The sequence below is a fragment of the Pelodiscus sinensis genome, chromosome 6 (assembly GCF_052426305.1).
Source record: "Pelodiscus sinensis isolate ZL-2025 chromosome 6, ASM5242630v1, whole genome shotgun sequence".
Lineage (NCBI taxonomy): Eukaryota > Metazoa > Chordata > Testudines > Trionychidae > Pelodiscus > Pelodiscus sinensis.
The window spans coordinates 131,453,696-131,466,060 of NC_143057.1; positions in this window are offsets into that span (position 1 = coordinate 131,453,696).

Genomic DNA, 12,365 nt, shown 5'->3' on the forward strand with positions numbered 1-12,365 from the left:
TGGAGAATAGCTAATATAGTTCCGATTTTTAAGAAAGGGGAAAAAAGCGACCCGGGTAACTATAGGCCTGTGTGACGTAGTGGGGGTACCTGGCTGGTTTCTATGCTGCTGGCTCTGGGGTAACCCCGACTGGCTGCCGTGGGTACCACGACCCAGCAAAACAGGATGAGTCACTATGCAAACCAGTGGCCAGACACCCCCCATGGAGAGGAACAAAGGAAGGGGAATGCTGCCCTGGCTGGGGGGCAGGGCTGGAAGAGGGTTAGTGAGTTGTTGGCTGGAAGCATGGAGGAGACAGCCTAGGGAAAGGGGCTGGAGTTTAGGGGCCCAGTCTCCCCCATCTCAAGGGGGCCTGAGGCATCCTAGCCCAGCTCTGTGACCAGATTACATCTGTGCTGTGCTGTATCCTGGAGAGGCAATAAACTTCCTCTATTCCACCGGCTGGTGCAGTCTGTTTGTGCCATTTCGGGGTGCAGGAGACGGGGAACCCCCAACGCGCCGTCACACTGGTGTCAGGGGTGGGATGCACTGCACCCCGTGGATGGAGCTTCCAGCGGCGAGCGACAAGGCGCTTTAGAATCAAGAGCCCTGGAGCCAGGCGTGCTGGAGACAGAGCGAAGCGGTTCCTGGGAATCGTGGGGCGCTGCAGCACTAGACTGGTGAGTCTGCACCGAGGGGCCCAGCGGGCAGATGGCCTACGCCCGACTCTTGAAGGCAGAGCTGGTGGGGCTGTGCAGAGAGAGGGGCTTGCCTGTGCGGAAAGCAACCAAGGCCCAGCTGATTACCCAGCTGGAAGAGAATGACCAGCCACAGGGCCAGGATCTTGTCCCCAGGGGAAGCAGCCAGACCCCCCCTGAGAGTGTGTCAGGCTCAGAGAGGGGGAGGAGCGCTGGAACCCACCGGAGAGATGAGACAGCGTCTCCCGGGAGGCCTGCAAGCCGTAGCCCATCTAGGGCAGGGGCCAGCCCAGCGGAGCTACGGCGGCTGGAGATCCAGCTGCGGATCAAGGAATTGGAAGTAGAGGACCGAGAGAGGGACCGCCAGGACCGAGAGAAGGAGCGCCAAGATCGAGAAAGGGACCGCCGGGACTGAGAGAGGCAGCGGCAGCATGAGCTGGCCATGGCAGAGCGGAGAATTGGCGGGGCCCCGGCTGCGCCAAGTGCGGATGGGCCCCAGGGTCCCGGGACTGCCAGACGCTTGGAGAGGCTCGTGGTGGCCCAATTGGAGGACATGGGTGACATAGACGGGTTCCTCAGCTCCTTTGAGAGGGCCTGTGGACTGCTACGGGTTCCCCCAGCTGACTGGCTGCAGGAGCTCGTCCCCGCACTGAACCAGGAGGCGGCCGGAGTACTCAGTCAGCTGGAGGACCTACAGCCAGGGGATTACAACCGAGTCAAGGAGGCCCTGCTGCACAAGTTTGGGCTGACCCCCGAGATGTACAGGAAGAAGTTCCGGGGGGTACAGAAAGGGCCACGGGAGACCTACGTGGATCTGGTCTCCCGCCTGTCACAATACGGCCGCAAGTGGGTGTCTTGAGTCGGAGCCCAGACTGCAGAGGAGCTGCTCAAGCTGGTCATGATGGAGCAGTTCTATGAAGCGTGCCCACCCAAACTGAGGCTGTGGCTCAAGGACCGGAGACCAGAGAACCCCCAGGAGGCCGGGAGACTGGCAGATGAGTTCACGGAGAGCCGGTCCGGGTGTGAACGGGAGTCCTGGAGAGAAAGGGAACCGCGCAGAGACCGGATCTCAGCTGAGCGACGGAGGGAGTCAACTACGGGGCGAGACCAAGGAACAGGTCGTCTGCGCCCCAGAGAACCAGCCAGGGCCTGGACAGAGACACCCCAAAGCCCAACTTGCCATCGCTGTGGGCAAAAAGGCCACAAGAGGGCTCAGTGCACCAGGTCCCAGGACCGGGGACTTTCCAGGGTTAACTGGCTGAGGCGGGAGGAAGGGCAGGCTGCCCCAGAGGCAGGGGCTGGCCGGCAAACCTCAGCTCAGAGAGAAGGGAAGGATGCTCAGTGCACCTCCCCTGGGAGGTCTGATTCTCAGGAGGCGGATTTCTCTGTGTACCGGGTGGGGGCAGGACGGCCCCTGCGGAGCGAGTGCCTCATACCCCTGGAGGTGGATGGTAGGAAGGTGATGGGTTTCTGGGACACGGGGGCGGAGGTGACTCTGGCCCGATCCGACATAGTGGCCCCAGAGCGGATACTACCCCACACCCAGCTGACCCTGAAGGGCATAAACGGGTCCCCGTTTAAGGTGCCTGTAGCCAGGGTGCATCTGAAATGGGGGGCGAAGGAAGGCCTCAAGGAAGTGGGGGTGCACCCGCACTTGCCCACCGAGGTGCTGATGGGGAATGACCTAGAGGAGTGGCCCCAGGAATCCCAGCGGGCTCTAGTCACTACCCGGAGCCAGAGCCAGCGGGGGGCTGACAACGTGGGTCCAGGGAAGGACTCCTGGCAGCGTCCTCAGGGTCCCATCCCAGCGGACACGGGGTCCAGCCAGGCTGGGACTCCGGACCTAGGCAGAGGTGGGGGACAGGTCCCGATCCCTGCCTCAGCAGCTGAATTCCAGGCTGAGGTGCAGGCAGACCCCTCCTTGCAGAGGCTGAGGGACCAGGCTGGCCTCCGTGCAGCTCGGCCCCGGGGGAGAGGTGGCCAGGAGAGATTCCTGCGGGAGCGTGGACTCCTGTTCCGGGAATGGCTTCCCCCCAGGAAGGTGAGGGCATGGGAGGTCCAGCGGCAGCTGGTCGTCCCCCGAAAGTATCGCCTCAAGCTGCTGTATTTGGCCCACGATGTCCCCGTTGGGGGCCACCGGGGGATCCGGAGCACCCGGCTGAGGCTGCTCCAGCACTTCTACTGGCCGGGAATCTTTACAGCCGTACAGCGGTACTGCCGGTCCTGCGACTCCTGCCAGAGGGGCGGGAAGGCCCAAGACAGTAGGAAAGCAGCTTGGGGGTCTCTACCCCAGATAGAGGACCCTTTGGGCTCGCTGAGAGAGCTATGGGAGGGGAAGACCCCCCTGGATGGAGCATCGGGTGTGGAAGCCGCCCTGGCTGTCCAGAGAAGGCTCGCTGGGCTCATGGCCCCGGCCCGAGAGACCCTGGCCAGAGATCAAGGCCAGCGGAAGGGTGGGTGTGACCCCCGAGGACAGGCCTGTGCCAGTCGCCCTGGAGTGGGGCGGCGAGTGGACAGAGGGAAGCCAGCTCATGTGGGGCCTCGCCGCGGCCGGCCCGAGTCAAGGGGAGCACCCATGTCCCCAGGGCGGGTTCCCACGCAGAGGACCCGAACTTCCCTAGGTCACGAGTGGAGTGACCCTGCTCAGTTCGCTCTCGGAGGGGGGAGAACTGTGACGTAGTGGGGGTACCTGGCTGGTTTCTATGCTGCTGGCTCTGGGGTAACCCCCACTGGCTGCCGTGGGTACCACAACCCAGCAAAACAGGATGAGTCACTATGCAAACCAGTGGTCGGACACCCCCCATGGAGAGGAACAAAGGAAGGGGGATGCTGCCCTGACTGGGGGGCAGGGCTGATGGAGGGTTAGTTAGTTCCTGGCTGGAAAGCAGGGAAGAAGGAGCTGGGGAGGGGGCTGGGACTCCCCTATCTCAAAGGGGGGGCACTGAGGCCTCTTAGCCCCAGTTCCTGTAACCAGATTACATCTGTGCTGTGCTGTGTCCTGGAGGAGCAATAAACCACCCTCAATTCCACTGGCTGGTGGAGTCTATTTGTGCCATTTCGGGGTGCAGGAGACGGGGGACCCCCAACGCGCTGTCACAGTTTTACAAAAGGTGGATCGTGCCGAACCAGCCTGATCTCCTTCTTTGAGACAGTAACAGATTGTTTAGATAAAGGAAATGCCGTGGAACTGATCTACCTTGACTTCAGGTGCCAAAATGTCGTGGGCCAGTCCTGCCCCAACCCCCAGCACCCGGCTCAATCCCTTCGCTTCACGATTTCCAGCCCAGTCTGCCCCTTCTCCAGACCCCAGAGCACTCCTCCCCCCGGCAGCTCCCCCTCTGTCAGACCCCTCCCCCCGGCAGCCCCCCCTCTGTCAGACCCTCCCCCTGGCAGCCCCCCCTTCTGTCAGACCCCTCCCCCCGGCAGCGCCCCCTTTGTCAGACCCCTCCCCCCTTACCCACAAATCACGCTGGGCCAATCCTTTAGCATCTAACATCTAAAGGTTTATTATCACAAGAAAGAAAAGCATGAGAGTGAGGTTGTTAAAGGATAGTACGTTACATGCACCGAATCTCCCAGTTCTCGATGCAGGCTCTAGCAGAGATGTTACAGCTGCTGGCTTAAAAGTCCTTGTTGCGCATCTTAGGATCAGGATGGGTTCACAGGTCTTTCCGGCTCTTCGATCCCTGCACTGCTGCCTCTGGGATGAAGTGCTGAGCTGAGAACCAAGATGGAGTTGACCACATGGCCTCTTTATCCCTCCTTCCCGGCCTCTTCTTGGCTGCAGCAGGTCACCTGGCCATCGGCCTATCCCTGTGTTCCCTGCTGGCAGCCCTCAGGTGTCCGCCCTCATGCTTTAGGTGTGTCCTTGGCCCATTGAGAGCCATTGTCCCACAGGGCCTCGCTAAGTAGCATGTCCACAGGCCCGGCTCTGCCCAATGCTCAACCACATGCAGGGAAATATTCAGTATCCACACAGATTACAGATTCCTAACTCCACACACAGACATTATACAAACACATGACCAGCGTCCATAGGATTAGCAGACAGTGAGCTTCTATTCAACACCTCACATGGCCCCTTTTATACCATTTTTGGGGCCAACATTCCCCCACGGGTGCAGCAGTGATCTGGCTGCTCTCCTCAAAATCCAGTAACGTGACAACGCGCTAGTTCAAATTAGCAAAACGCTAATTCGAATTAGTTTTTGGGTCTAGATGCGTTAGTTCGAATTACCTTATTTCGAATTAACTAATTTGAAATAAGCTAGTTCGAATTAGCGCTGTAGTGTAGCCATACCCTCACTGGTGGCTGTGTGGGCTGTGGGTGACCCCTACTGGCCCGTGTCTGTAGCACTGCCCAGCGGGGGGTCGCCCCTGAGCACCAGCACTAGCCAATGGCCAGCGGCTTCTCACCTGACCAGGGGAAGGGGTTTAAACAAGTCAAACACTGGAATAAATTGCCCAAGGAGGTTGTGGAATCCCCGTCTCTGGAGATATTGAAGAGCAGGTTGGATAAATGTCTCTCAGGGATGGTCTAGACAGTATTTGGTCCTGCCATGAGGGCAGGGGACTGGACTCGATGGCTCTCGAGGTCCCTTCCAGTCCTAATGTTCCGTGATTCTATGAAAGGAGGGGCCGCCTGGGGGAGGAGTGTTCTGGGGTCTGGGGAAGGGGCAGGCTGGGGTGGGCAAACATGAAGAGAAAGGACTAAATCGGGCACTGTGGGCTCAGGGGCCTGTGGACCCCACCCCAAGGGGCTGAGGCTGCCTGTCCCTCACTCTGCCGCCCACACAGCCCAGGCTGGGCTGTCTCTCTCAGAAGCAATAACCCCTCCCCATTCTACTGGCTGGTGGAGTCACATCTTGCTGCAGAGGAGTGCAGGGTCGGGGGGTTCCCGACATGCTGTCCCAGTGGTGTCAGCGGTGGGATGTGCTGCACCCCGTGGATGGAGCTCTCAGCAGCAAGTGCCGGGGCGCAGGAGGAGGAAGGGGCTTGCAAGAGCCAGGCGCTGGAGGCAGAGGGAAGCGATTCCTGGGAGTCGTGGGGCACTGTAGCATCGGTCGGTGAGTCTGCCCCCCGGGGATCGGCGGGGCGATGGCCTGTGCCCGACTCCTCAAGGCAGCCTTGTGGGGCTCTGCAGAGAGAGCAACCAAGGCCCAGCTGATTGTCTGGCTGGAAGAGACTGACCAGTCCAGGGCCCTGGGTCATGTCCCTGCAGGAAGCAGCTAGACACCCCCTGGGAGCATCTCAGACTCTCAGGCAAGAAGGAGGGCTGGAGTCGCCCAGACAGATGTGGTGCCCACCAGGCCACGCTCTGCCAGCTGTGGTTCGTCTAGGGCTGGGTCCCCCTGGGAAGAGCTGCGACGGCTGGAGGCTAATTAGATCAATGGTTCTCAACTTGTTTCAGTCCACGGACCACCAGGCCAATCAAAAAATGTTCGTGGACCACCTCCTTTTTGAGACATGATAAAAAAGAGCAGAAAACGAACATTTTGGTTTGAAATTTATTTCTGACTAACAGATTTGTGGTGCCTGCCCACGTTGTGTGACTGGACAATGTACCTGTGGACCACCAAAAAAGTCACCACGGACCCCCAGTGGAGAACCACAGAATTAGGGGATTGAGAGAAGGAATGCCAGGCCCGAGAGAGACAGCAGCAGCATGAGCTGGCCATGGTGGAGGGGCGAAGCCAAGAGGCCTGGCTGCGGTGAGTGGGGAGGGTCCCTGTGACGGACCGGGCCGTGTCTGGGCACAGCTGAGGGCGTTCGCTCAGGGCGAATTGCTCAACTTCGGGGCTCCTTACAGCCCCAGACTGGTGACCTCTCCAAACAGGCCACAAACCAGTCCCACAGAGCGCTTCAGCTGCCTGCCTGAAGCCTCACGAGCAAAACCCCTCCGACACCCCAGCAATATCCGTGCCCCAGATGGCCCCGGGCCTCATACACAGGTGGGGGGTCCTAGCACCCAATCCCACCTACCCCGAACAAGTTCTGTCCAGTTCCAAGAAACCAGCCACAGATCCCTGGTCAATTTACCCTCTGGACCTTACCCACAAATCACGCTGGGCCAATCCTTTAGCATCTAACATCTAAGGGTCTGTCTACACTAGCCCCCTAGTTCGAACTAGGGTTGTAATTAGGCAACCGGAGTTGCAAATGAAGCCCGGGATTTGAATTTCCCGGGCTTCATTTGCATAAAGCCGGGTGCCGCCATTTTTAAATGTCCGCTAGTGCGGACTCCGTGCTGCACGGCTACACACGGCACGGACTAGGTAGTTCGGACTAGGCTTCATAATCCAAACTACCGTTACTCCTCGTGAAACTAGGAAGCCTAATCCGAACTACCTAGTCCATGCCGCGTGTAGCCGCGTGGCACGGAGTCCGCACTAGCAGACATTTAAAAATGGCGGCGCCCAGCTTTATGCAAATGAAGCCCAGGAAGTTCAAATCCTGGGCTTCATTTGCAACTCCGGTTGCCTGCATTCCCACCCTAGTGCGAACTACGGTGTTAGTGTAGACAGACCCTAAGGGTTTATTATCACAAGAAAGAAAAGCCTGAGAGTGAGGTTGTTAAAGGATAGTACATTACATGCATCGAATCTCCCAGTCCTCGGTGCAGGCTCTAGCAGAGATGTTACAGCTGCTGGTTTAAAAGTCCTTGGTGCACATCCTATGGCAGGATGGGTCCACAGTTCTTCCCGGCTCGTGAATCCCTGCGAGGCCGCATCTGGGGTCAGGAGCTAATCTGGAGACCACATGGAGTCAGCCACACGGCCCATTTATACCTCCGTCCTGGTTTCTTCCAAGCTGGCTAGAGTCACATGGCCAGTGGCCAGGTGTGTCTTTGGCCTCCAGAGATCCATTGGTCCCTGGAGACTTGATCATTAGTGTGTCCATAGGCCAACATTCCTGGCCCATTACTCAACCAGGGTATGTCTACACTACAGCACTAATTCGAACTAACTTAATTTGAACTAGTGCATCTAGACCTAAAAACTAGTTCGAATTAGCATTTTGCTAATTGAAACTAGCATGTCCACATTGAGTGGACCCTGAACCGAGGTTAAGGCTGGCCGGAAGCAGTGCCGGCAGGGCATCAGAGAAGAACTTAGAGCGTGGAGCTGCTCTCTCAGGCTAGCCGAGGGCTGTGCTTAAAGGGACCCGACCCCCACCCCGGACAGACAATTCTCAGGGTTCCCCGCTCACTTGTCTGACTTGGTGAGGGACAGCAAAGCAGTCCTGGCTTGGAGTGCCCTGAGTGCCCACACTCGGCACATCACAGCACTCGCCCATCAGACCGGCTGCACTTGCCGCAGGCTGCCATTCGGGGGGCTGCAGGAAAGCTTACACCCTGAGGAGCCCGCAGAGCCACCCCAGTCCGCTCCATCAGGAGCTCGTACCCCATTCCTCCCTCACCTCCTTCCACTTACCCCTTCCTAGCCCCCCTCCTAATGTACAAAATAAAGGACACGTGTGTTCAAAAATAGAAACTCTCTTTATTGGACAAAGCTCGGGGAGACTGGAAAAAGGAGGTGGGGGAGGGGAAGAGAGAGGCTGGGAGAGAGGAGGGCAACTAAAATGATCAGGGGTTTGGAACAAGTCCCATATGAAAAGAGGCTAAAGAGACTGGGACTTTTCAGCTTAGAAAAGAGGAGACTGAGGGGGGATATGATAGAGGTCTCTAAAAGCATGAGTGGTGTGGAGAGGGTGCATACAGAAAAGTTCTCCATTAGTTCCCTTAATAGAAGGACTAGAGGACACCAAAGGAAAGGAATGGGTAGCAGGCTTCAAACTAATAACAGAAATTTCTTCTTCACAAAGCAAATAGTCAACCTGTGGAACTCCTTGCTGCAGGAGGCTGTGAAGGCGAGAACTAGAACAGAGTTTAAAGAGAAGTTAGATAAATTCACAGAGGCTTGGGCAATGGAGTGCTATTAGCCAGGGGATAGAAATGGTGACCCTGGCCTCAGTGGAAGGCTGGAGATGGACGGCACAAAACAAATGGTTTGGTCATTGTCTTCCATCCATCCCCTCCAGGGTCCCTAGTGTTGGCCGCTGTCGGCAGACAGGCTACTGGGCTAGATGGACCTTTGGTCTGACCCAGTACGGCCATTGTAAGCTCAGGGCTCAGGGTCGGGGGTCTCAGTGGACCACCTTGATTTTCATGCAAACCTGCTCTTGGGTGGCCAGGCTGGCAGCTCTCCTGCCCTAGAAGGTGTGACGTAGTGGGGGTACTTGCTGGGCTGTGGTGACCCCTGCTGTCTGGAGCAAGACCCAGCAGGGAAAGCCTCACTAGGCCAAGGTAATGCCAAACTTGCTGAACCAGTGGCCAGACACCCCCCATGGAGAGGAACAAAGGGAGGTGGATGCTGCCCTGGCTGGGGGGCAGGGCTGGAAGAGTGTTAGTTAGTTCCTGGCTGGAAGGCAGGGAATAAGGAGCTGGGGAGAGGGCTGGGATTCCCCTATCTCAAGGGCGGGCACTGAGGCCTCTTAGCCCCAGTTCCTGTAACCAGATTACATCTGTGTTGCGCTGTGCTGGAGGAGCAATAAACAACCCCCATTCTACTGACTGGTGCAGTCTGTCTGTGCCATTTCGGGGTGCAGGAGACGGGGAACCTCCAACGCGCCATCACACTGGTGTCAGAAGTGGGATCCACTGCACCCCGTGGATGAAGCTCCCAGCGGCAAGCGACAAGGCGCCGTACAAGCAAGAGCCCTGGAGCCAGGCATGCTTGAGGCAGAGCGAAGCGGTTCCTGGGAATCGTGGGGCGCTGCAGCACTAGACTGGTGAGTCTGCACCGAGCGGCCCAGCGGGCAGATGGCCTACGCCCGACTCTTGAAGGCAGAGCTGGTGGGGCTGTGCAGAGAGAGGGGCTTGCCTGTGCAGAAAGCAACCAAGGCCCAGCTGATTTCCCGGCTGGAAGAGAATGACCAGCCACAGGGCCAGGATCTTGTCCCCAGGGGAAGCAGCCAGACCCCCCCTGAGAGTGTGTCAGGCTCAGAGAGGGGGAGGAGCGCTGGAACCCACCGGAGAGATGAGACAGCGTCTCCCGGGAGGCCTGCAAGCCGTAGCCCATCTAGGGCAGGGGCCAGCCCAGCGGAGCTGCGGCGGCTGGAGATCCAGCTGCGGATCAGGGAATTGGAAGTACAGGACCGAGAGAGGGAGCGCCAAGACCGAGAGAGGGACCACCAGGATCGAGAGAGGCAGCGACAGCATGAGCTGGCCATGGCAGAGCGGAGAACCTGCGGGGCCCCGGCTGCGCCAAGAGTGGATGGGCCCCAGGGTCCCGGGGCTGCCAGGCGCTTGGAGAGGCTCACGGTGGCCCAATTGAAGGACGTGGGTGACATAGACGGGTTCCTCAGCTCCTTTGAGAGGGCCTGTGGACTGCAACGGGTCCCCCCAGCTGACTGGCTGCAGGAGCTCGTCCCCGCACTGAGCCAGGAGGCGGCCGGAGTGCTCAGTCAGCTGGAGGACCTACAGCCAGGGGATTACAACCGAGTCAAGGAGGCCCTGCTGCACAAGTTCGGGCTGACCCCCGAGATGTACAGGAAGAAGTTCCGGGGGGTACAGAAAGGGCCACGGGAGACCTATGTGGATCTGGCCTCCCGCCTGGCGCAATACTGCCGCAAGTGGGTGTCTGGAGTCGGAGCCCAGACCGCAGAGGAGCTGCTCAAGCTGGTCATGATGGAGCAGTTCTATGAGGCGTGCCCACCCAAACTGAGGCTGTGGCTCAAGGACTGGAGACCAGAGAACCCCCAGGAGGCCGGGAGACTGGCGGATGAGTTCACAGAGAGCTGGTCCGGGTGTGAACGGGAGTCCCGGAGAGAAAGAGAATCGCGCAGAGACCGGATCTCGGCGGAGCAACGGAGAGAGACACCTCCGAGGCGAGCCCCAGGGACCAGGACCAGTCATTGATACCCCAGAAAACCAGCCAGGGCCCGGGCAGAGCCGATCCGAATGGGCCCACAGAACCTAACTTGCCATCGCTGTGGGCAACGAGGCCACAAGAGGGCTCAATGCACCAGGCGCAAGAACAGGTCCCATGACCTGGGACTTTCCAGGGTTAACTGGCTGGGGTGGGAGGAAGGGCAGGCTGCCCCAGTGGCAGGGGCTGGCCGGCAAACCTCAGCTCGGAGGGGGGGGGGGGGAGGATGCTCAGTGCACCTCCCCTGGGAGGTCTGACCCTCGGGAGACAGATTTATCCGTGCACCGGGTGGGGGCGGGGCGGCCCCTACGGAGGGACTGCCTCGTACCCCTGGAGGTGGATGGTAGGAAGGTGACGGGTTTCTGGGACACGGGGGTGGAGGTGACTCTGGCCCGGCCCGACATAGTGGCCCCAGACCGTATGCTACCCGACACCCAGCTGACACTGAGGGGCATAGGCGGCACCCCATTTAAGGTACCCGTAGCCAGAGTGCATCTGAAGTGGGAGGCCAAGGAAGGCCCCAAGGAAGTGGGGGTGCACCCGCACTTGCCCACCGACGTGCTAATGGGGAGTGACCTAGAGGAGTGGCCAGACGGACCCCACAGGACGCTGGTCACCACCCGTAGCCAGAGCAAGCGAGGGGCTGGCGGCCCGGAACTCAAGGAGGTTCCCCAACAGGGGGCCCAGGGCCCCGTCCCAGCAGACCTAGAGTTGGACCTAGGCAGTGGGGGGAACCACAGCCCTGTCCCTGCCGCTCAACCCCTAGGAGGAGATTGCCAGGAGAAGTTCCGGTGGGAGAGGGGATTTCTGTACCGGGAATGGCTTTCCCCCGGGACGGTAGGCAAGTGGGGGCTCCAGCGGCAGCTGGTGGTCCCCCAAAGGTATCGCCGCAAGCTGCTACACCTGGCCCATGACATCCCGTTCTCGGGACACCAGGGGATCCGGCGCACGCGGCTGAGGCTGCTCCAAAACTTCTACTGGCCGGGGATGTTTGCAGCTGTCCAGCGGTACTGCCGGTCCTGCGACTCCTGCCAACGAGTGGGGAAGGCCCAAGACAGGAAGAAAGCTGCATTGAGACCCCTGCCCATCATAGAGGAGCCTTTCCAGAAGGTGGCGATGGATATTGTGGGGCCCTTCAACAGAGCGACCCGGACAGGGAAGAAATACATCCTGGTGGTGGTGGACTTCGCCACCCGCTACCCCGAGGCCGTGGCCCTGCCCTCCATCGAGGCAGACACGGTGGCAGACGCACTGCTGACCATTTTCAGCAGGGTGGGGTTTCCCCAGGAGGTTCTCACGGACCAGGGATCCAACGTCATGTCATCCCTGCTCCGGTGCTTGTGGGAGAAGAGTGGGGTGCAACACACCTGGGCCTCGGCGTATCACCCCCAGACCAACGGGTTGGTGGAGAGGTTCAATGGGACTCTGAAGCAGATGCTACGGACCTTTATGCACAAACACCCGCAGGACTGGGACAAGTACCTACCCCACCTGCTGTTTGCGTACAGGGAAGTGCCCCAGGAGTCCACGGGGTTCTCGCCGTTCGAGCTGTTATATGGGAGGCGAGTGAGGGGCCCCCTAGACTTATTGAAAGACGAGTGGGAGGGGAAGGTCGCCCCAGAGGGTGAGCCGGTCGTGGAATACGTCCTGACATTCCGGGAAAGACTTGCCGAGCTCATGGGCCTGGCCAGAGAGAACCTGAGCAGGGCCCAGAGGAAGCAGAAGGTCTGGTACGACCGCAATGCACGGGCCCGCGCCT